Source organism: Microcaecilia unicolor, chromosome 4, assembly GCF_901765095.1.
Source record: "Microcaecilia unicolor chromosome 4, aMicUni1.1, whole genome shotgun sequence".
Lineage (NCBI taxonomy): Eukaryota > Metazoa > Chordata > Amphibia > Gymnophiona > Siphonopidae > Microcaecilia > Microcaecilia unicolor.
This window is the reverse complement of record NC_044034.1, coordinates 189,388,422-189,412,817: the sequence shown is the minus strand read 5'-3', so window position 1 is coordinate 189,412,817 and position 24,396 is coordinate 189,388,422. Positions and strand designations below refer to the sequence as shown.

General features: G+C 49.9%; 1 protein-coding gene and 1 long non-coding RNA gene across 3 annotated transcripts in view; both read right to left on the bottom strand.

Annotated features, from left to right (window-relative positions):
- NUCB2 (nucleobindin 2) overlaps nucleotides 1–24,396 on the bottom strand; it is a 243,995-nt gene that overhangs the window by 171,820 nt on the left and 47,779 nt on the right. The window lies entirely within an intron of this gene.
- On the bottom strand, nucleotides 16,567–23,348 carry LOC115468916. The gene is made up of 3 exons (XR_003941931.1): nucleotides 23,251–23,348; nucleotides 21,582–21,585; nucleotides 16,567–16,577 (listed from the first exon to the last, which is right to left on the bottom strand). It is a non-coding gene; the product is annotated as an uncharacterized LOC115468916 (long non-coding RNA).

Genomic DNA, 24,396 nt, shown 5'->3' with positions numbered 1-24,396 from the left:
AGCGTGTATCTTCTGGGGGATTTATCCTGTTACCTGCCTCGTCCTAGCTAGTGGGTTTGCCCTGGGGGCATTCCCAGTCTCCCCTTCTTCCTTGCTTGCTTGTCTGCCCTAGTCCCTGCTCCTGATAAGCTTCTGTCTGTCTGGGGTGTCTGGCTTAGCGGCTGCGTGCAGCGCTTAGTGCAGTCCAGTATTGTTCCCTCGTGTTTCCTAGACCCGAGGTGGGTCCTCTGGATCGTCAGTTCCGGCCTTGCCCTACAAGTCCTGTCGGCCGCCCGCACGCTAGAGCTCAACTCTAGCGGAAAGGTGGCTAAGTACAGGTGAAGCGGTTCCTGTTCTGCCGGTTCAGTTGCCTACTTCCAGTCCAGAGTTCTGGTCCGGTCCTTCCGGACGTCCAGTTCCAAGACGGTCTTGCCTGCCTCTGCCGCTCCGCGGCAGGGGCCCAAGGGCTCACAATTCCCTTTGCTGCCTTGAGGACCTGACAGCATACCAAGGCCCTCGAGAACGTGACAGTACCTAATGTATATTGCTAGGTCGGCCAAGTTAACTGGATTGACTGTGTGGTTTGTGCCCCTATAGTTCCGAACTCTAATATTGCTCCTGTTAGAGCAGCTCTTCCCCTTCCCTACTCAGAGATTTTGGGTAATCTGTCATGTGTTAGTAAAGCCTGGACGAGACAGGGTTGTGGCCATCATTGGGAACAACAACTATGATCTTTCTTTAATCTGTCTACTAATGTCCAATACTTTCTGACCCTTCCGTTTTCATCCCTTTTTGTTTTACTAATAATGGGATGGGACCAGATCTGGGTACCACTCCCTCCGATGCCTATCAGATGAGCCTTCTTCCAAATGGGACTTGTGTGACCAGGCCTGATCTTAACTTGTCTTTGAAATCTTGGTTCTCTAGATTAAGTGGCACATTTAGGTCACTCTTTGTTTTTTTTTTCCTTTATTGTTGTTTTAATTTCCTTTTGTTGCTTGATGGGTTGTCTCACTCCTTGCATATCACGCTGGTGTTCTCCACCCAAACATATTTTTATAGTACAGAACAATGCTTCTTCAGCTCTTTTAACTCAGTATACAGCTCTCTCTCAGAATGACCATGAACCTCTATACCCTGTCACTATATCTTCTTACGATGATGCTGAACCTGAGGGAAATCTATGCAGGGTGGGACTACTTTGTTCCAAGGGCAGCGAACTGGCCTCTGCTTCAGCTACTACTTACTTGTTTCCAGAGCAAACATTTTTTTCACTTCCGAGTATGGGAAAATTAGGTTCTTACCTTGGTAATTTTCTTTCCTTTAGTCATAGCAGATGAAGCCATTACGTATGGGTTGTGTCCATCAACCAGCAGGGAGAGATAGAGAGCACTCAACTTTTCACAGTGCCTCATGGCCAGCCAGCTCCATTGCCTCTTCAGTATTTGAAGCTTCCAAAGCAGTATGGCAAACCGCAATGGGAATAACATGAACTTTCCTCACAGCGAACGATGGCCCCTTAACAAGGGCATGAACTCAAAAGGAGGGAATGAACACATCCTCCTGGAGAGAATAAACTCGTCCTCCTTATTGTATAACTGGAGGGGATACACGCAACCTCCTGGAGGGAATAAACTCGTCCTCATTATATAACTGGAGGGGATACACGCAACCTCCTAGAGGGAATAAACTCATCCTCCAAAACATAAACTGGAGGGAATGGACTCATCCTCCTATAAGTGAACATGAATCCTGAAGACTGTTTTCCAACTTTCTCCCAAGGAAGGAACTTCAGGAAACAAGAACAGAACTTGAAACAGATTCACAGCATACAGACAATCATACAGGGAGGGCTCATGGCTTCATCTGCTATGACTAAAGGAAAGAAAATTACCAAGGTAAGAACCTAATTTTCCCTTCCTTGTCATCAAGCAGATGAAGCCATTACGTATGGAATGTAACAAAGCAATCCCTATATAGGGTGGGAACAGGTCACACTACGCGCTAGCACTTGTGCTCCAAAACGTGCATCCCTCCTAGCAGCCACATCCAGCCTGTAATGTCAGGCAAAAGAGAGCTTAGAAGCCCATGTTGCTGCACTGCTTATCTCTTGACGAGAGAGTAATCCAGTTTCAGCCCAAGAGGAAGAAATCGCTCTGGTAGAATGTGGCTTAAAGGCTACAGGCGGAGACCGGCCGGCAAGCAGATAAGCTAAAAAGATAGTTTCTTTGAGCCAGCGGGCAATAGTGGTTTTAGACGATGGAGACCCTCTGCGAGGACCTGAAAGCAAAACAAACAGATGATCATAGATCCTGAAAGAGATAGTAACTCGCAGATACTGCAGCAGAGTCCTGCGCACATCCAACAGGTGCAACTGCCCAAAAGATTCTGGAAACTCCTCCTTGTCAAAGGAGGGAAAGAAAATAGGCTGGTTTAGGTGAAACGCTGAAACCACCTTAGGCATGAAGGAAGGCAAGGTCCAAACCGTGACCCCGGACTCTGAGAATTGCAGAAATGGGTCTCTACAGGACAGCGCCTGGAGCTCTGACACTTGTCTCGCCGAGGTAATAGCCACAAGAAAAACGGCCTTTAGTGTCAAATCTTTCTCCGTTGCTCGCCGAAGCGGCTCAAAAGAAGCCTGCAGGGCCTTCAAAACTAGCCCCAGGTTCCAAGCTGGACAGGGTGCTCGCACGGAAGGCCGGAGCCGAAGCACCCCACTAAGAAACCGTGCCACATCTGGATGAGCAGCTAAAGACATGCCTTCAACCTTACCACGAAGGGAGGCCAACACTGCCACTTGCACCCGCAGGGAGTTATAGGCCATCCTGCAAAAAGTCCAGAATCGGCGAGACAGGAGCCCGCTTGGTTGTGATCGCTTTTGAAGCACACCAAGACTCAAACTGGCACCAAATCCTGGCATAAGCCACGGAAGTGGAACGCTTGCGGGCCTGCAGGAGAGTGGAAATGACTGTTTGAATAGCCTTTGTCCCTCAACTGCGCCCTCTCAATCGCCATGCCATAAGACAAAAGCGGCAGGCGCCCTCCATGGCTACCGGGCCCTGTGACAACAGGTTCAGTACCAGAGGTAAAGGAAGGGGAGCCTCCACTAGCATCTGTCGGAGGTCCGCATACCAAGGCCTCCTGGGCCAATCCGGGGCAATGAGGACCACTTCTCCTGGGTGCAGCCGAATCCGCAGGAGCACGTGCCCTATCAAGGGCCACGGAGGGAACACATAGTAGGCTCGGAGGCCAGGGCTGAGTCAAGGCATCCAACCCTGCCGAGCGAGGATCTCTCCGTCTGCTGAAGAAGCACAGGACTTTGGCATTTGAACTTGTCGCCATAAGATCCATCACGGGCTTGCCCCATTTGGCACATATCTGCAGGAATACTTCGTCTACTAGTTCCCATTCTGCTGGATCGATCTGATGCCTGCTTAGATAATCGGCTTGCACGTTGCTCTGACCTGCAATGTGAGCTGCCGACAGAAACTGAAGATGCAGCTCGGCCCAGTGGCAAATCTGTTCAGCCTGCACGGCCAGTGCTCTGCACTGAGTGCCGCCTTGTCGATTTATGTAGGCCACTGCTGTTGTGTTGTCCGAAATCACTCTGACAGCCAATCCTTCCAGGGTCACTTGAAAGGCCAGAAGCGCCTGAAACACCGCTTTCAACTCCAGGCGGTTGATGGACCACTCCGACTCCTCGGGTGTCCATAGACCCTGGGCATGCTTCCCCTTGCAATGTGCGCCGCAGCCCTTCAGGCTGGCATCTGCCACTACTAGACACCAAACGGGGAGTGCCAGCGGCATTCCTTGCCGCAGCATGCTGTCTGAGAGCCACCACTCCATGCTGAGTCAGGCCGCAGGGAGCCAAGAAAGTCTGCATTGATAATCCTGAGAAACTGGAGACCATCTTTGAAGTAGGGAATACTGTAGAGGTCTCAGGTGCGCTCTCGCCCAGGCATCACTTCCAATGTGGCTGTCATCGATCCCAGCAGCTGGACAATGTCCCAAGCTCGCAGGCGGGGCATCCTCAGGAGCAGACGGACCTGATTCTGAAGCCTGCACCGCCTTAGCTCGGGTAGGTATACATAGCCCGAGTCTGTGTCGAACCTGGCCCCCAAATATTCTAAAGATTGCGAGGGGGTCAGGTGACTTTTGACCATATTGACGACCCAGCCTAGAGATTGAAATATTGAGACCACTCTGGCTGTAGCTTGATAGCTCTCAGTTACAGAGTCAACTCTGATGAGCCAGTCGTCTAGGTACGGGTGAACCCTGATACCTTCTCGCCTGAGCAAAGCAGCTACTACCACCATTACCTTCAAAAAGGTTCGGGGAGCTGTGGCGAGGCCAAAAGGCAAGGCCCGGAACTGGAAATGTTTTCCCAACACCGCAAACCTCAGAAACTTCTGGTGCGAGGGCCAAATTGGTATGTGCAAGTAAGCTTCTTTCAGGTCTAGAGACGTGAGAAACTCTCCTGGCTGTACCGCAGCAATGACGGAGCGCAGGGTTTCCATGTGGAAATGCCGCACTCTCAGGGACTTGTTTAATTCTTTTAAGTCCAGAATAGGGCGAAAATACCCACCTTTTCGCGGCACCACAAAGTAGATGGAGTATCGACCGCAGCCAGATCCTGTGGTAATTCTGCGCCTGACTCTGGCTCCTCAGACCACGAAGGCCTGCCAGAACTCTCCGAATCCTCACAGCCCGACCACGGGGGGGGGGGGGGGGGGGGAAGGAGGTGCACCACAATCTGAAGGGGAATTAGCCCTTCTACGCTTTTCTTTATGCCAATTATCAGGGAAAATAGCCTCAGCGGGCAGTCCCAGGCCAGAATCCACCAGGGGTGCAATAGAAGGGGCTTCAGACGACCCTTGAGGGAGAGCTCTTTTCAGCATGTATGCTTTATGCAATAATAACACAAAATCAGGGGAGAAAAACTCGCCCTGGGCACCCAGACCCCGTCCGGGGCTAGCCACTCCCTGAATAGCCTCAATTCGAGGTCCCCCCCCCCCGGGCTCAGGGCTCTCCGTCTCTACGTAGGCCGCGCCATGCAGAGAATGGCGTCCACTGCCAGCTCTGAGCGGGAAGAATCATCGCTCACCATGCTCGGGCCGGCTCTTACGCCTGTACAGCACGATTTACAGAGCTCCGCTGCTGATTTGCGCTTGCCACACCGGGAACAGCGCTTTACATTCTCTGCAGCCATCGCCGAAAACTGCGTGAAAATCCAAGAACGCCCCAATCGCGGGCCCACCCCGGAGGAGTTAGAAAACACTCTTACCTCACCGGACCGAGTATCACTGCTCCGGTCCCATAGAAGAATCAAAGGAATACCTCTGTTCCATTTTTTTATTTTTTTTTAACGCTGTGAGGAAAGCAGAGGTAATAACTCCAGAGGCTCAGATGAATGGGAAAGGCAGGGAAAGGCGAACCAATGTGCCTGCATCCACTGAGTGGGAAAGGACAGGGAAAAGCAAGCTAATATGTCCACATCCACGGGGGCATGGGTAAGGCAGGGAAAGGGCTGACTTATGTGCCTTCAAAGTGAAGCTGCTATAGCCGGCTAACAACTGGCAAGCCAGGAGCCACCCCCAGGCAGATTTTTGATGGAGCTCGAAGAAGCTGCAGCCACCCTGCTTGGGGAGATGGAGAATACTGAAGAGGCAGTGGAGCTGGCTGGCCATGAGGCACTGTGAAAAGTTGAGTGCTCTCTATCTCCCCCTGCTGGTTGATGGACACAACCCATACGTAATGGCTTCATCTGCTTGATGACAAGGAAGTAAGTATTTGTATTACTAGTGTAGGAAAATAAACTCCAAGAATATGGGTATTCCAGCAATATGGTGAATAAGACCGAAAATAGTATAATGCCTTTATATTGCTCCATGGTGCACCTTGAATATTGTGTTCAGTTCTGGTCACCGTATCTCAAAAAGATATAGCGGAATTAGAAAAAATTCAAAGAAGAGGACTAAAATGATAAAGGGGATGGAACTCCTCTTGTATGAGGAAAGGCTAAAGAGGTTAGGATTCTTCAACTTGGAAAAGAGATGGCTGAGGGGAGATATGATTGAGGTCTACAAAATCCTGAGTGGTGTAGAACGAGTAGAAGTAAATCAATTTTTTTACTCGTTCCAAAAGTACAAAGACTAGGGGACATTCTAGGAAGTTACATGGAAATACTTTTAAAACAAATAGGAGTTAATATTTTTTCACTCAACGAATAATTAAGCTCTGGAACTCTTTGCCAGAGGAGGTGGTAACAACGGTTAGATTATCTGGGTTTAAAAAAGGTTTGGACAAATTCCTGGAGAAAAACTCCATAGTCTGCTATTGAGACAGACATGGGAAGCAATTGCTTGCCCTGGGATTTGTAGTATGGAGTGGTGCGATGATTTGGGTTTCTGCCAGGTACTTGTGACCGGCTAGGCCACTGTTTGGAATACTGGGCTCGATGGACCATTGCTCTGACCCAGTATAGCTAATCTTATGTTCTTATTCCACAGTCTATCCTTCACTTCAATTTCTTGCTCAAGATGTGTAGCCCCATTTTAGCTAGAATGTACAAATCAAAATTGATACGTCTAGGTCAGGAAATGTACAGTTTCAGTATTAGTTTAGAAAAGGATCTGCAGACATAGAGCCTTTTGTAAAAAACAAATGCAGAAGTGAATGTACTTGCCTGCATGTGGAGCAAGAGCAGCTATTTTACAAAGATGCAGGCGGAAATCTAAATGAAGAAAACACAGCAACTTATATATTCCGTTAACTATATGTGTGCTTGTGTTCTTTTTAATGCATTCAGATATAATGGATATTTTGCATTCCCCAAAGGGCTTAAAATCTGAGTTTTACTCCTGCCGGAATTATACATGACTGTGGAGTGCAGAATTCATGAAGAATTCCACAACCGTGCCAAATTCTACGTTTTTTGTGTAAAATCTGCGATCCGACCAGCTTCCCCAGCCCATGGTAAAGTCTTGCTTGGCTCCCCAGCTTCCCCAAGCCTTGGTTCTCCCCCGCACCCCCCCCTGGTCCCTTGGTGCTACCACCTCCCCCCCCCCCCCCCCAGCCTTGGTCCCGCCTTGAGCAACAGAAGAGTTAACCGATTTGCACATTATCATAATGAGCCACAGTGAGATTTGCACCATTGCTCTAACCCATTAGGCTACTCCTCTATTTGCACGCCTATGCCTGCCATCTTGCAACCCTACATGTGTACATGCCACAAATTAACATCAGAGGCCTCAATTCTTATTTATTTTCACATTGGAGGGAGAAATAAGCACTGGGGAAATGGAGGGAGAACTCCCATAATCCCTCCTGTTAAGGGTTGACCAAACAATTACTTTTTAAAAACCTAGGGAGCAGCTGTAAATCTCAAGATTGATATATTAGCTCATAAACATACATTCCCTTTCTGAAATGGGGAATATATGTTTAGATTTTAGTTCTGCCCAAGCCCCACCCACTCTACAAATACCCCCTAATTCTACAAGTCGCCAAAAATTGTACGTACAATTTAACTGAATGAGCTAATTAGTGCCAATAACTGCTTAAACAATTATTGGCGCTAATTGGAATTAAGATGTACATGACAAAATTTTACAAGCGCCCTGAAAAAGAAGGCACAGAAATGGGAGGGTCGTGGGTGGGTCATTGGTGCAAATGGATTCACCTAAATTTACACAAGATCCCTGGGACTTAAGCACTATTCTATAAACCGGATCTAACTTTAGGCATGGCTTATAGAATAGCACTTAAGGGAAAATTAGGTTCTTACCTTGGTAATTTTCTTTCCTTTAATCACAGCAGATGAATCCATTAACTGATGGGTTGTATCCGCCTACCAGCAGGTGGAGATAGAGAACACTGAAAAGACAGAGTGACCTTGGACGTCAAGCCCCTTCTGCCTTCAGTATATGAAATTTCCAAAGCAGAGTGAATAAGAAAGGTAAAATAACAAACTTTCCTCACAGTGAACAAACGCCCCTGAACCAGAGCAATAACCAAACAAAGGAGGGATGACCTCAACCTCCTGCAATAGAACAGCATGTAGAAACTCAGAGCTGGTCTTCAACTCCTCCCGATGAGATACAATATCTGCATGAAAGATCTTAACACAAAACAAAACCAGACAGGGAGGGATCACGGATTCATCTGCTGTGATTAAAGGAAAGAAAATTACCAAGGTAAGAACCTAATTTTCCCTTCCTTGTCATCAACAGCAGATGAATCCATTAACTGATCGGATGTAGAAAAGCACTCTCTATGTAGGGTGGGAACAGGCAACTCCACGAGCAAGCACCTGCGCTCCAAAATGTGCGTCCTGCCTCGCTGCAACATCCAGTCTGTAATGCCATACAAACGAGAGCTGAGAAGCCCAAGTAGCCGCACAACAGATCTCTTGAAGAGAAAAGACACCCGTCTCAGCCCACAAGGAGGAAATTGCTCTCGTGGAATGCACTTTAAACGCTTCAGGTGGAGACCATCCTGAAAGCAGATACGCAGAAAAAATGACTTCCCTGAGCCAACGGGCTATAGTGGCCTTAGACACCTTACACCCGTGTCGAGGACCGGTCAACAATACAAAAAGGTGATCAGAAGTCCTGAAGTCATTTGACATCTGTAGATACTGCAACAGAGCCCTGTGGACATCCAAAAGACGCAATTGTCCAAAGGAATCCGGGAAATCTTCCCTAGAAAAGAAAGGTAGAAAAATGGACTGGTTCAGGTGAAACGCTGAAACCACCTTAGGCAGGAAGGAAGGCACTGTACGTAGCGTTACCCCGGACTCTGAGAACTGTAGAAAGGGGTCCTGACAGGAAAGCGCCTGAAGCTCAGATACGCGTCTAGCTGATGTCATGGCCACCAAAAAGACTGTCTTGAGAGTCACATCCTTCAACACCAGCCCCGGGTTCCAGGCCGGACACGGAGGACGGAGCCGAAGCGCCCCTCTGAGAAATCAGACAACGTCCGGATGCGCAGCAAGGGACAAAACAGAGACTTACCCTCGGAAGCATGCCAACGCTGCCACTTGAACCCGAAGGGAATTGTAAGCCAGGCCTTTCTGTAAGCCGTCCTGCAAAACGTCCAGATCCCGCGCGACTGTAGCCCGCGTTGGTGTGACCGCATTTGAAACACACCACGCCTCAAACTTGCGCCAGATCCGAGCATAAGCTACGGAGGTAGACCGCTTATGGGCCTTCAAGAGAGTGGAGATGACCTTGTTAGAGTAGCCATGGACGCCTTGGCCAATCCGGCGTGATGAGAAATCACAAATCCTCGGTGCAGACGAATCCGCAGGAGGACTCACCCTATCAAGGGCCAAGGAGGGAACACATAGAGGACACCCGAGGGCCAGGGTTGAGCCAGTGCATCCAACCCCGCCGAGCAAGGATCTCTCCTTCTGCTGAAAAAGCAAGGACCTTTGGCATTTGCACTTGACGCCATTAGATCCAATCCGGGAGTCCCCCATTTGGCACAAATCTGAAGAAAATCTTCTTGTGCCAGTTCCCACTCCGCCGGGTCGATTTGATGTCTGCTGAGGAAATCAGCTTGCACGTTGCTCTGACTTGCTAAGTGAGCTGCGGACAGCAGATGCAAGTGGAGCTCGGCCCACTGGAAAATCTGAGCAGCCTCCGTGGCCAGGGCCCTGCACTGAGTGCCGCCCTGATGACTGATGTATGCCACCGCTGTCGTGTTGTATGACAGAACTTGGACAGGAAGCCCCTTCAGAGTCTTGTGAAAGGCCAAAAGAGCCTGGAATATCGCTCTCAGCTCCAAGCAATTGATGGACCACCCCGCCTCCATGGGCGCCCACTGACCCTGAGCATAGCTTCCCTGGCAATGAGCTCCCCAGCCCGAAAGGCTGGCATTCATTATCACCAGGCACCAAGAGCCATCAATCCATACTGTGCCGGGCCGTTAGTCTGCGTTGATATTCCTGGGATAGCGGAGACCATTGCTGAAGCAGAGCCATCTGCAGCGGCCTCATGTGAGCTCTTGCCCAGGGAACCACCTCCATGGTGGCAGTCATCGACCCCAGGAGCTCGAGGGCGAGGCATCCGCAGGAGCAGACAGACCTGATTCTGAAGCTTGCATCGCCTGTGGTCAGGAGAAAGACAAACCCCAAGGCCGTGTCGAACCGGACCCCCAAATACTTCAGAGACTGAGAGGGGGGTCAGGTGATTTGGGGGCAAATTGATCACCGAACCCAGAGTCTGAAGAACCATTATAACTCTGGCTGTGTCGCGTTCTCGAGGGCCTTGGCATACTGTCAGGTCCTCAAGACAGCACTGGGAATCGTGAGCCCTTGGACCCCTGCCGCAGAGCGGCAGAGGCAGGCAAGACCGTCTTGGAACTGGACGTCCGGAAGGACCGGACCGGAAACTCTGGACTGGAAGTAGGCAACTGAACCGGCAGAACAGGAACCGCTTCACCTGTACTTAGCCACCTTTCCACTAGAGTTGAGCTCTAGCGTGCGGGCGGCCGACAGGACTTGTAGGGCAAGGCCGGAACTGAAGATCCAGAGGACCCACCTCGGGTCTAGGAAACACAGGGGAACAATACTAGACTGCACTAAGCGCTGCACGCAGCCAGACACACCAGACAGACTAGACAGACAGAAGCTCATCAGGAGCAGGAACTAGGACAGACATGCAAGCAAGGAAGAAGGGGAGACTGGGAATACCCCCCTGGGCAAACCCACTAGCTAGGTCGAGGCAGGTAACAGGATAAATCCCCCAGAAGATACATGCTAGCTAGACAGATACAGGAATCAGGATACCTAAGCAGGGATCCGGATAAGCACACAGGATATACAAGCAAGGTACAAGGTAGACACATGGGCCAGAAGGTAGCTAGGCAGAGCGGAAAACCGGATAACACTAGCTAGCCAAAACCAGGACTCAGGATGAACAAGCAGGGACCTGGATGAGCACACAGGATATACAAGGATCAGGATGTGCACACAGGATATACAAGGTTCAGAATGTGCACACAGAATATACAAGCAAAGAGTAGGGCAGGCTGCAAACACAGACGGGGAAACCAGGCCTGAGCAGCAGGCTCTAAACACAGACTAAAGGCAGAAGACTAGCAGCCAGGATGTGCACACAGGATATACAAGGTTCAGAATGTGCACACAGAATATACAAGCAGGGAGTGGGTCAGGCTGCAAACACAGACGGGGAAACCAGGCCTGAACAGCAGGCTCTAGACACAGACTACAAGGCAGAAGGCTAGCAGCCCACGCAGAAGGGCAAGCAGCCCACAGGTACTGGGAACCGAAGGGCACTAGCCCACACAGAAGGGCAAGAAGCCCACAGGTACTAAGCAGAAGGGCAAGCTCACACAGAAGGGAAAGAAACCCACAGGTACTAAGCAGAAGGGCAAGCCCACACAGAAACGCAAGCAGCCCACAGGTACCAGGCAGAAGAGCAAGCCCACACAGAAGGGCAAGGAAGCCCACACAGAAGACAGGCTTAGAAGCAGCGCAGCAATACACTAACTAACCTGTCGGTCTCTGGGCATGACACCAGACAATGACACCATGCACTGCAAGCACAGGCCTTCCTTATAAAGGAACTCACTGATGAGTCACCACCAGCAGGACAGAAGCAGGAAGTTCCTTGCCTCCAAACAGAGGCTTGACACACAGAGGAAGTGAGCCCACAGGAAGGCCAAGCAGGAGCCATCTTGGATACTGGCATAGAGGAGGAAGCGGCAGCCATCTTAGAAGAGGCATAGCCTACACAGGTGAGGTCCAGTAAGGCTAGGGTTACCATTCGTCCGGATTTCCCCGGACATGTCCTCTTTTTGAGGGCATGTCCGGGGCGTCCGGCGGGTTTTGCCTGCACGCACGTTTGTCCGGATTTATGGACAAATGTGCAGGCGAGCAGCGCCATGCGTCTCCCCTCCCCTTCCCTCTATCACTGTGTGAGAATACAAACCGGAAGAAGCAGACACGCAAACACTTCCCAACTTGCTTTTCAGGTTGCTAGCGGCTCTGAGTCACCAACACAGCTTTGCTTCTCCAGCCTCCTCCACTCCCCCCCTGCTCTGACGTTCGTTCACGTTCCTCTAACTTTTAACTTCCTGTTTCTGGCTGGGGGGGACGATCGAACGGTGCTGGAGTAGGAAATTAGTAGGGCTGCTGCTGGCTGGCGATCTCAGACATGAGCTTGCTTGCTTAAAGGTAGGATTGGGTGGTAGCAGGGCAGTTCTAGGAATGTTGAAGGGAGGAGACATACTGCACTGGGGAATTCCGGGGAGAGACAGAGATGACAGTTCAGTGGGAAGGTGAGGGGACGGTATTTGTAATTCTGACGTGCCTCGAGTCACGCCTAAGCCTGTGTTTGTGGCTGCAAAGAAAGTCAAAGTGAAGCCCGAAGCCGCCTGTTGTTGGAGGTTGGTAGGCTTGTAGCCGCTGCCAAATAAATAGCAGATTAGAAGCCCGAAGCCGTACTGAACTGAAAACCAGCTGCAGCCAGCTCAGCTGTTTAACTCCTCCTGGGACTGGGGGGAGGCAGCGTTTGTCATTAGCCTGCCTGCTCAGTGCAGCCTGCTGCTGATCAGCAGATGAGTTAAGAAGAATCATATATGACTCCTAAATTCACAAACTCTAAGTAAACTGCTAAATCTTTTTGCAATCTGGATTCCTGTGATTCGTCAATGATTAAAGAGATGAGTTATTTTTCATTCTAGGTGGAGATAAAGTGAAAAACACTGTGCAGGGAAACTTTGGGATTGACTTTCCAGTTTCTGAGTTTGTTTCAGGTCCCATTGTTTCTGAATCAGAAACTCACAAGCAGTACATGACAAACTTGCAGTAGACAGGCTGCATGTCTGCAGACAAAAAAAAACTAAGGCTCATGAAATTTATTTTCACAGAGAAAGAGGACTACATCATCTGGGCTGTAGAGCTCTGATGAAGAAAAGCAGCATACAGAGCCTACAGCACTTCTATACTGTGAAATAGAACTAATTTCATGAGAAAATTAATTAAGCTTACTGTTTGCTCTGATAACATTCGCAACACCATGTTCCACGGGAACAAAACTAAAACTACTTGCTTGAAGTTTAATAACCATATAGCAAATAGAAACGAAATGGGAGCCAATTATTTATTTTAAAAAACTCTAGCAGAGAAGTTGAAACAGGAAAAAATGTCTCAGAAATCAGCCATTACATTTTTTTTAAAGCTTGAGCTCTATAAGGCTGCCTAACACACTTCCAGCAATAATAATTCCCTGTAGTCAGTGTTTTCAGTTAAGTAGCAGGTGTGTCATTCAACTTTGTGGAAAGGACGAGGTTTTAAATTTAGTTCACTCCTTTGGAACTTGTGAGTGACTTACAATCAGATACAGGGAGGTATTTTCCTGTCCTTCCAGGGCTTACAATTTAAGGGGCCAAATCAATAAGGTGTGCTCAGGCTTTACACAGGGTTAGCACAACTTAGGTACATAATGCGGAAAGGGGTTTCACGCACAAACTAACCCTGCAGAAAGCCTTGGTAACACAGCTAATTTACTATTCAGCACAGATACAGAAAAGTGTGCTGAAGAGTGAAGTGATAGCAGGCATAGAGGACCCACAATTTGGCTTTGTGATCTGAGGTGAAGTGCACAAGGGGGCTGAGTGATACATTTCTGGTGGTCAATGTATGGCCCACTGGTTGAATGTAGGGGAATATGTGACAAGGGGTAGTAGTAAGGGGGAGGGGAGGTGATTGGGGGGGGGGCAGGGGAGGGGAATGTGACAGGGGGCAGGGTGAGAGCGAGAAAGGGTGGGGAGAGGATCCGAAACGGATATGTGTGGGCGGGGCAGGGGGCGTGGTGTGGATGGGTCAGGGGGCGGGGCATGTGTCCTCTTTTTCAGAGGACAAAATATGGTAACCCTAAGTAAGGCAATCAGCACACAGAGCCAGAGAGAAACCAAGACAGCCACAGACACAGAGACAGAGACAAGCAGAAGCCAGCACAGCCACTGACTCCCAGAAACAGGGTAAGTCTGAGGGTGGTCACGGCCACAGCCGTGACAGTATCTCCTCCTCAAGACCCCCCTCTCGGTCTCCCTGAGGAGGTCAGGTATCCAGGGGTAACTATGGTGAAACTTCCTGATGGGTCTCGAAAGCCAGACATAGATCACTGGACTGGAAGTCACAAGGAAGTTCAAAACTGGCAGACAAAAGTAGAACTTGTGACCAGGAGGCTCCTTCGAATCACCACGGGGCAACCTCAGGAACATGGATGCATCAAGAGGAACAAAATTCAAAAGTAACCCTTCCCTGAGGGAACCCACACTGTCCTGGACCTCTTGGCAATTCCATGCAATGGCAAGAACAAGGCTGGAGCCACTACCCCAGCTAACCTCAACCGCTGGGCTGGGGCCCAAAGTGGCAACCCAGTCTTGACCGGAACTAGAAGTCTGAACAGAAGCGGATCTAGAACTGTAACCTGGGTTGGCATCCAACACGGAGCCGGGATTGGGACCCGGACTGGAATCAACCCCTTGACTGTAACTGGAACTGGATTCAGGAGCTTGACTGAAACTGGAACTCAGCAGGAGGTCAGCTTCCTGACGGACACTGGAACTTAGGGCGCCCTCAACATTTTGGTCGGACCTGGAACTGGAAACGGACTCAGCCTCCTGGCTGATCCTGGAACTCAGAAGAGATTTAGCCTCTTGGCTAAAAATGGACCTTGGAACAAACTCTGCATCTTGGCTGGAACTGGAACTCGGGACGGACTCAGCATCTTGGCTGGAACTGGAACTCTGAGCAGGCTCAGCATCTTGGCTGGAACTGGAACTTGGAAAAGCTTCAGTTGCAGGGCTGGACACACCCCTCTGGCCGGACTGGGATGTCTCTCTAGCATTAGCTTCAGGAGTATTCTCCAGGGCAGGATCAGAACAAAGTTTATCACAGTGCCTTTGGCGCGTTAACCCATCATTAAAGGCAGTAGCTGCAGCAAACTTTATGGGCTGAGCATCCACACTGGTATCAGGAACGGAACCGGGGCTAGGACCCGGGTTGGCATCCAAGTCTGAAGTGGAACTGGAGCAGGAACTCTGAACAGGAGTCAAACCGGGACTGGGACCCGGACTGGAATCAGAGTCTTGGCTGGCACAGGAACTCGAGGTGCCCTCTGCCTCCTGGCAGGGACGGAACCTTAACTGAGGCTTGGCAGAAAACACCCTTTGGACAGGGATCTGAGGCTCGATCTGAAGTGTCACTCGAACTGGCCTTAGGAGCTTGATTGGACGGGTCACTTGGGCAAGAACCGGAGGCTCGACCTGGAGCGCCACTTGCATAGGCCTTGGAGACTCCGTCAGAAGCACCCCTCGGACTGGACTCAGAGGTTTCAAAGGGCGTGCCACTTGAACGAGGACTGGAGGCTTGACCAGGAGCGCCACTCGAGCAGGAATCAGAGGCTCAATCGAAAGCTTCCCTCAGACTGGACTCAGAGGTTTCAAAGGGCGTGCCATTTGAACGAGGACTGGAGGCTCGACCTGAAGCGCCACTGGCATAGGCCTTGGAGACTCCGTCAGAAGCACCACTCGGACTGGACTCAGAGGTTTCAAAGGGCGTGCTATTTGAACGAGGACTGGAGGCTCGGCCCGAAGCGCCACTCGAGCAGGAATCTGAGGCTCAATCGAAAGCCTCCCTCGGACTGGACTCGGAGACTTAAGTGGAATCGTTACTTGGACTGGAATCGGAGGCTCAGTATGAAGCATCCCCTGGACTGGACTCAGGCGCTTTGGTGGCGGCACTACTGGGACTGGAATCAGAGGCTTGGTTCGACGCCTCACTCGGCCTGACTGCCGAGACTGCTGAGGAGCCCTGAGCGAAGAAATCCCACCGCGCCTTCTTTCAGCCTTAGCCTCAGGAGCTGGACTGGAACTGGAACTCTGACCCGGAGCTGGACTGGGACCACTCATCCACCTCCTTACAGCATGAGCCTCAGGAGTATTCCGCAGAGCTGGATCAGAGAGAAGTTGGAAGCGGTAAAGGAAGAGCTTGGTAGAGGGATCCATAGCAGAAACTGGGTCTTCAAAATACCCTCGCCCAAAAACACGCTCTCTCTCCGCTGCTGCCTCAGGAGTATCTTTCAGGGCTGGATCAGACAAAAGTTGTACCCGGTAATCCTGGAGGGTCATTAACGAATCCAAAGAAAAAATCAGGTCGGAACTGGGATCTGAACTGGAATCAGGAGTTACACCGGGGTCGGAACCCGGATTGTCCATAGGGAACAAAGTCATGGGCAGACAGCCCACCGGGAGCGCTGCTCTTGCTGGATCAAAGTCAAAATCAGAAGTTACACCCGGATTGTCCATAGGGAACGAACTCATGGGCAGGCAGCCCACCTGGACCGATGATCTTGCCGGACTCATGGCCTTCGCATTCTGTCGCGTTCTCGAGGGCCTTGGCATACTGTCAGGTCCTCAAGACAGCACTGGGAATCGTGAGCCCTTGGGCCCCTGCCGCGGAGCGGCAGAGGCAGGCAAGACCGTCTTGGAACTGGACGTCCGGAAGGACCGGACCAGAAACTCTGGACTGGAAGTAGGCAACTGAACCGGCAGAACAGGAACCGCTTCACCTGTACTTAGCCACCTTTCCGCTAGAGTTGAGCTCTAGCGTGCGGGCGGCCGACAGGACTTGTAGGGCAAGGCCGGAACTGAAGATCCAGAGGACCCACCTCGGGTCTAGGAAACACAGGGGAACAATACTAGACTGCACTAAGCGCTGCACGCAGCCACTAAGCCAGACACACCAGACAGACTAGACAGACAGAAGCTTATCAGGAGCAGGAACTAGGACAGACATGCAAGCAAGGAAGAAGGGGAGACTGGGAATACCCCCTGGGCAAACCCACTAGCTAGGTCGAGGCAGGTAACAGGATAAATCCCCCAGAAGATACATGCTAGCTAGACAGATACAGGAATCAGGATACCTAAGCAGGGATCCGGATAAGCACACAGAATATACAAGCAAGGTACAAGGTAGACACATGGGACAGAAGGTAGCTAGGCAGAGCGGAAAACCGGATAACACTAGCTAGCCAAAACCAGGACTCAGGATGAACAAGCAGGGACCCGGATGAGCACACAGGATATACAAGGTTCAGGATGTGCACACAGAATATACAAGCAAAGAGTAGGGCAGGCTGAAAACACAGACGGGGAAACCAGGCCTGAGCAGCAGGCTCTAAACACAGACTAAAGGCAGAAGACTAGCAGCCAGGATGTGCACACAGGATATACAAGGTTCAGGATGTGCACACAGAATATACAAGCAGGGAGTGGGTCAGGCTGCAAACACAGACGGGGAAACCAGGCCTGAACAGCAGGCTCTAGACACAGACTACAAGGCAGAAGGCTAGCAGCCCACGCAGAAGGGCAAGCAGCCCACAGGTACTGGGAACCGAAGGGCACTAGCCCACACAGAAGGGCAAGAAGCCCACGGGTACTAAGCGGAAAGGCACTAGCCCACACAGAAGGGCAAGAAGCCCACAGGGACTAAGCAGAAGGGCAAGCTCACACAGAAGGGCAAGAAACCCACAGGTACTAAGCAGAAGGGCAAGCTCACACAGAAGGGCAAGAAACCCACAGGTACTAAGCAGAAGGGCAAGCCCACACAGAAACGCAAGCAGCCCACAGGTACCAGGCAGAAGAGCAAGCCCACACAAAAGGGCAAGGAAGCCCACACAGAAGACAGGCTTAGAAGCAGCGCAGCAATACACTAACTAACCTGTCGGTCTCTGGGCATGACACCAGACAATGACACCATGCACTGCAAGCACAGGCCTTCCTTATAAAGGAACTCACTGATGAGTCACCACCAGCAGGACAGAAGCAGGAAGTTCCTTGCCTCCAAACAGAGGCTTGACACACAGAGGAAGTGAGCCCACAGGAAGGACAAGCAGGAGCCATCTTGGATACTGGCATAGAGGAGGAAGCGGCAGCCATCTTGGAAGAGGCATAGCCCACACAGGTGAGGTCCAGTAAGGCAATCAGCACACAGAGCCAGAGAGAAACCAAGACAGACACAGACACAGAGACAAGCAGAAGCCAGCACAGCCACTGACTCCCAGAAACAGGGTAACAGGGTAACAGGGTGGTCACGGCCACAGCCGTGACAGGCCGTAGCCAGTCGTCGAGATACGGGTGAACTGATACCCTCTCGCTTGAGAAAAGCAGCTACCACCACCATCACCTTGGAAAAGGTACGGGGAGCTGTGGCTAGGCCGAAAGGCAAGGCCTGAAACTGGAAATGTTGGCCCAAAACCGCAAACCGGAGAAACCACTGATGCGGAGGCCAAATAGGAATGTGCAAGTAAGCTTCCTTGAGGTCCAGAGACGTGAGAAACTCTCCTGGCTGTACCGCCGCAATGACGGAGCGCAGGGTTTCCATGCGAAAGTGTCGCACTCTCAGGGCCTCGTGGACTCTTCGTAAGTCGAGGATCAGTCTGAAAGACGCGCCTTTTCAAGGGACCACAAAGTAAATAGAGTAGCGACCACAGCTGCGTTCGGCGGGAGGTACCGGAAATCACCGCTCCGAGCTGCAGCAAGACTTGCAAGGTCTCCTCTACCACCGCCCGTTTGACGGCAGTGCCGCATCGGGACTCCATAAAAGCGTTTCCCACCGGGGCACCGAATTCCAATCGGTAGCCTTCTCTGATCAGGTCCAGGACCCACTGATCCGAAGAAATCTTGGTCCACTCTTCGAGAAAGAGGGAAAGACGACCCCCTACTGCAGGAATCGACGAGTGGACTGGTGTCCCGTCATTGTGGAGGACGCCCCTGAACTCCTGGCCGTTGGCCGGCCGCTGTGGAACATTTGTCCGAGCGAAAGGAGTTCCTCTGCTGAAAACGGGCACGTTGAGAAACCCCAGCAGAGCGCTCTGGGCGATATCTGCGAGCTTCACGGAAACATGGCCTGGAAGAGGAAGGAAAAACAAGACTTTTGGAAGAAGGCCTATCCTCAGGTAACCGTTGGGAATTAGAGTCCCCTAGGTACATAAGTACATAAGTACATAAGTAGTGCCATACTGGGAAAGACCAAAGGTCCATCTAGCCCAGCATCCTGTCACCGACAGTGGCCAATCCAGGTCAAGGGCACCTGGCACGCTCCCCAAACGTAAAAACATTCCAGACAAGTTATACCTAAAAATGAGGAATTTTTCCAGTCCATTTAATAGCGGTCTATGGACTTGTCCTTTAGGAATCTATCTAACCCCTTTTTAAACTCCGTCAAGCTAACCGCCCGTACCACGTTCTCCGGCAATGAATTCCAGAGTCTAATTACACGTTGGGTGAAGAAAAATTTTCTCCGATTCGTTTTAAATTTACCACACTGTAGCTTCAACTCATGCCCTCTAGTCCTAGTATTTTTGGATAGCGTGAACAGTCGCTTCACATCCACCCGATCCATTCCACTCATTATTTTATACACTTCTATCATATCTCCCCTCAGCCGTCTCTTCTCCAAGCTGAAAAGCCCTAGCCTTCTCAGCCTCTCTTCATAGGAAAGTCGTCCCATCCCCACTATCATTTTCGTCGCCCTTCGCTGTACCTTTTCCAATTCTACTATATCTTTTTTTTTTGAGATACGGAGACCAGTACTGAACACAATACTCCAGGTGCGGTCGCACCATGGAGCGATACAACGGCATTATAACATCCGCACACCTGGACTCCATACCCTTCTTAATAACACCCAACATTCTATTCGCTTTCCTAGCCGCAGCAGCACACTGAGCAGAAGGTTTCAGCGTATCATCGACGACAACACCCAGATCCCTTTCTTGATCCGTAACTCCTAACGCGGAACCTTGCAAGACGTAGCTATAATTCGGGTTCCTCTTACCCACATGCATCACTTTGCACTTGTCAACATTGAACTTCATCTGCCACTTGCACGCCCATTCTCCCAGTCTCGCAAGGTCCTCCTGTAATCGTTCACATTCCTCCTGCGACTTGACGACCCTGAATAATTTTGTGTCATCGGCGAATTTAATTACCTCACTAGTTATTCCCATCTCTAGGTCATTTATAAATACATTAAAAAGCAACGGACCCAGCACAGACCCCTGCGGGACCCCACTAACTACCCTCCTCCACTGAGAATACTGGCCACGCAATCCTACTCTCTGCTTCCTATCTTTCAACCAGTTCTTAATCCATAATAATACCCTACCTCCGATTCCATGACTCTGCAATTTCTTCAGGAGTCTTTCGTGCGGCACTTTGTCAAACGCCTTCTGAAAATCCAGATATACAATATCAACCGGCTCCCCATTGTCCACATGTTTGCTTACCCCCTCAAAAAAATGCATTAGATTGGTGAGGCAAGACTTCCCTTCACTAAATCCGTGCTGACTTTGTCTCATCAGTCCATGTTTTTGTATATGCTCTGCAATTTTATTCTTAATAATAGCCTCCACCATCTTGCCCGGCACCGACGTCAGACTCACCGGTCTATAATTTCCCGGATCTCCTCTGGAACCTTTCTTAAAAATCGGAGTAACATTGGCTACCCTCCAGTCTTCCGGTATTACACTCGATTTTAGGGACAGATTGCATATTTCTAACAGTAGCTCCGCAAGTTCATTTTTTAGTTCTATTAATACTCTGGGATGAATACCATCAGGTCCCGGTGATTTACTACTCTTCAGCTTGCTGAACTGACCCATTACATCCTCCAAGGTTACAGAGAATTTGTTTAGTTTCTCCGACTCCCCCGCTTCAAATATTCTTTCCGGCACCGGTGTCCCCCCCAAATCCTCCTCGGTGAAGACCGAAGCAAAGAATTCATTTAATTTCTCCGCTACGGCTTTGTCCTCCTTGATCGCCCCTTTAACACCATTTTCGTCCAGCGGCCCAACCGACTCTTTGGCCGGTTTCCTGCTTTTAATGTATCTAAAAAAGTTTTTACTATGTATTTTTGCTTCCAACGCTAATTTCTTCTCAAAGTCCTTTTTTGCCCTCCTTATCTCCGCTTTGCATTTGGCTTGGCATTCCTTATGATCTATCCTGTTACTTTCAGTTGGTTCTCTTCTCCACTTTCTGAAGGATTGTTTTTTGGCTCTAATGATTTCCTTTATCTTACTGTTTAGCCACGCCGGCTGACGTTTAGTCTTTTTTCCCTTTTTTCTAATACGTGGAATATATTTGTCCTGAACCTCCAGGATGGTGTTTTTAAACAGCATCCACGCCTGATGCAAGTTTTTTACTCTGCGAGCTGCTCCTTTCAGTCTTTTTTTCACCATTTTTCTCATTTTGTCGTAATCACCCTTTCTATAGTTAAACGCTAGCGTACTTGATTTCCTAGTTTCACTTCCTTCAATGCCAATATCAAAACCGATCATATTATGATCACTGTTATCAAGCGGCCCTCGTATCGTTACCCCCTGCACTAGATCATGAGCACCACTAAGGACTAAGTCTAGTATTTTTCCTTCTCTTGTCGGCTCCTGAACTAGCTGTTCCATGAAGCTGTCCTTGATTTCATCAAGAAATCTTATGTCCCTTAGGTCTTTAACAATCTTCTCCAATTCCTCTCCAAATAACAGAAGGCCCCAAAAGGGTAACCTCACCAGCCTTTGCTTAGAGGCCACGTCAGCCACCCAATGCCGCAGCCAAAGAAGATGGCGGGCAGAAACCGCCACAGACATCTGCTTAGCCGAAGCTCTGACCAGATCATAGAGGGCATCAGCCAAAACGGACAGGGCAGACTCCATACGCGGGCCAACCTCAGAGAGGGAACCCGCACCATCCTCGGGCTGATCAACTGCCTGCTGTAACCAGGAAAGACAGGCCCGGGCTGCATAGGAACTGCAAATAGCCGCCCTTAAGGAAAGGCCCGAGATTTCAAAGGACCGCTTCAGCGTGGATTCTAGCCGCCGGTCCTGCATATCTTTCAAAGCGACCCCTCCCTCCACTGGGAGTGGTCTTTTTAGTCACGGCCGTGACCAACGCATCCACTTTAGGCATCCCAAAAAGGGCCAAGTGATCCTCACTCAGAGGGTAACGCTGACCCATAGCCCTGGCTACCTTCAAAGGCCCATCAGGGTCAGACCACTGAGCTGAAATAAGCTCTTGGATGGAGTCATTCACAGGAAAAGCCCGAGAAGACTTCTTAGTACTAGACATCCTAGGATTAACAGAGGAGGCATTGCCCTCAGCCGGATCTTCAATAGAAAGGGCCTGCAAGCTCGTCGCGGTGGAAAATCCGCACCGCTTTAGGATCATCCAAGTCCTGTGGCAAACAGGTACCCTCATCTGGATCATCCGTCCATGAGGGCCTGCCAGACCCCTCAGACTCCTCACAGCCTGACCACGGGGGGGGGGGGGGGGGGGGGGGGGGAAGGGAAAGGCGCCACCCTCAGGGGGAATTTACCAGTCTACGTTTAACACCAGTCCAATGCTCGGGGAAAGAAGAAAACTCTGCAGCCAACACAGGGCTATCAAAACCTGGAGGGAATCCAGACCGCATCATAGTGTCAGACGCCTCCGGCATAAAGGCCTTATGCATCAGCACCACAAATTCAGGGGAGAAAAACTCACCCTGGCCCTCCGCCCCCGAATTGGGGGAAGGAGCTCCTCTAGCAGCCTCGGAACGAGGCGTCCCCCCCCCCCCCCCGCACTTAGACTCTGCAACAGCAAGGGTCGAGCCACGCGGCACTTCCAAAATGGCACCTGCTGCCAGTTCCATTGAGCGAGAAGAATCACCGCTCGCCATGCCCGTACTAGCACAAGCGTCTACAGAAAACATACTGCAAAGCCCCGCTGCTGACCTGCGTTTACCACAGCGGGAGCAGCGCTTAACTGCTTCAGTAGCCATCGCCCAACTGGACGGAAATATAAAAATAAAATGGCGGCCTCGCACCAAAACTTACCCCGCACAGAACGCTGTCCGCGGGAACCTCCCCTGAGGAGCTGGGCACCACTCTCACCTCAGAAGACCGAGTCAATGAGCTCCGGTCAAGCTGCACTGAACCAGAATCTCTGTTGAAAGCCTCAGAAACAGCAACGCTGTATAAGCGCGCCCTTTTTTTTTTTTTTTTTTAACACTGTGAGGAAAGTTGGAGGCAGGCAGCAAACGAGGGACTCCAGGAGGAGGGGAGATGGGGTAAGGTAGGGATAGGGAACAAAACCAAGTATGCCTTCAAAGTGGGCACCACCAGGCACAACACCCCCGCTCCTGGCAAAGCACAGGAGCCACCCCAGGCAGAGATCCAGGAGCTGATCAAGCGACGTCCACACCTGCTGGGAGATAGAGATATACTGAAGGCAGAAGGAGCTAGACGTCCAAGGTCACTGTGTCTTTTCAGTGTTCTCTATCTCCACCTGCTGGTAGGCGGATACAACTCATCAGTTAATGGATTCATCTGCTGCTGATGACAAAGAAGCAAGGTTTTTTCAGTGCCAATTTTTTTAGGCAAGATTCAATGCAGATTTACATGTGTAAAGGCTGGTTTTCTAAAATCAGGTTTTATGTGTGTATACGAGATATACATATAAATGCTAATAAAATAAAGGCCAAAATCATCTAAATTAACTAGTTTATTTCATGTGGTTAGAAGCCCAGTTAAAGACAACAAGCTGTACTTCTATGCAAATACAGACGGGGCAATCAATCTTCAAAAGGTCTGGGCATTTTATTTTGACAGTCACTAAGATTTTGCAATGTAAAGAATATCTCCATTTGAGTTCCTAAATTTAGGCCCTTACAGTCAGGTGCCTGAAAATGGAATGAAATAACACAAAGGAGGAAAAATGATACAGGAAAAAAAAAAGCCCTCCAAAGTAGAGTTGCATATACAACCTTCAAAAACATTTTTACAGAAATTATTTTGTTGTGTTCATATCATATAGTGGCACCAGCACAAACATTTAGCTTATGGTAGCCAACTTTCAATTTAATTATTCCACAAAATCATGAAAAACAACTTAAACTTATTCTTATAGAAACACTTCAAAAACTGTGAGCAATACCAGTTCACCAATAGTATTGTTAAACTACTTATCTGTTTGATGATAGTAAATAAAAACAGTCCCAAAATAATTCTCCTTTATCCTTTTTGCCCAACAATGCCAAAGCACATGAAGCCCTTAAAGTTCAAAACTAAAACACTGGCTTGATGTTTTTCCCAGATGGTGCTTCTGGTCTCTTAGGGCCCAATGAGCAATTCCCCGCACTCTTCTGAAACAGCGCCATAAAAATTGTGCTGGAACAGCACAGGAAATTAACTCCCCAATGATCAACACACCTAAATTTGCATGTTACTAGCACTGATCATAGGGGGAAAGTGCCTGGGCATGTACTCAGGCACAATCCTCCTGTACTTGTCTGATAGGTCCAGGCTGTCAAAAGCCCAGACCTGTCAAACATTCCAAGGGGCTATCCCC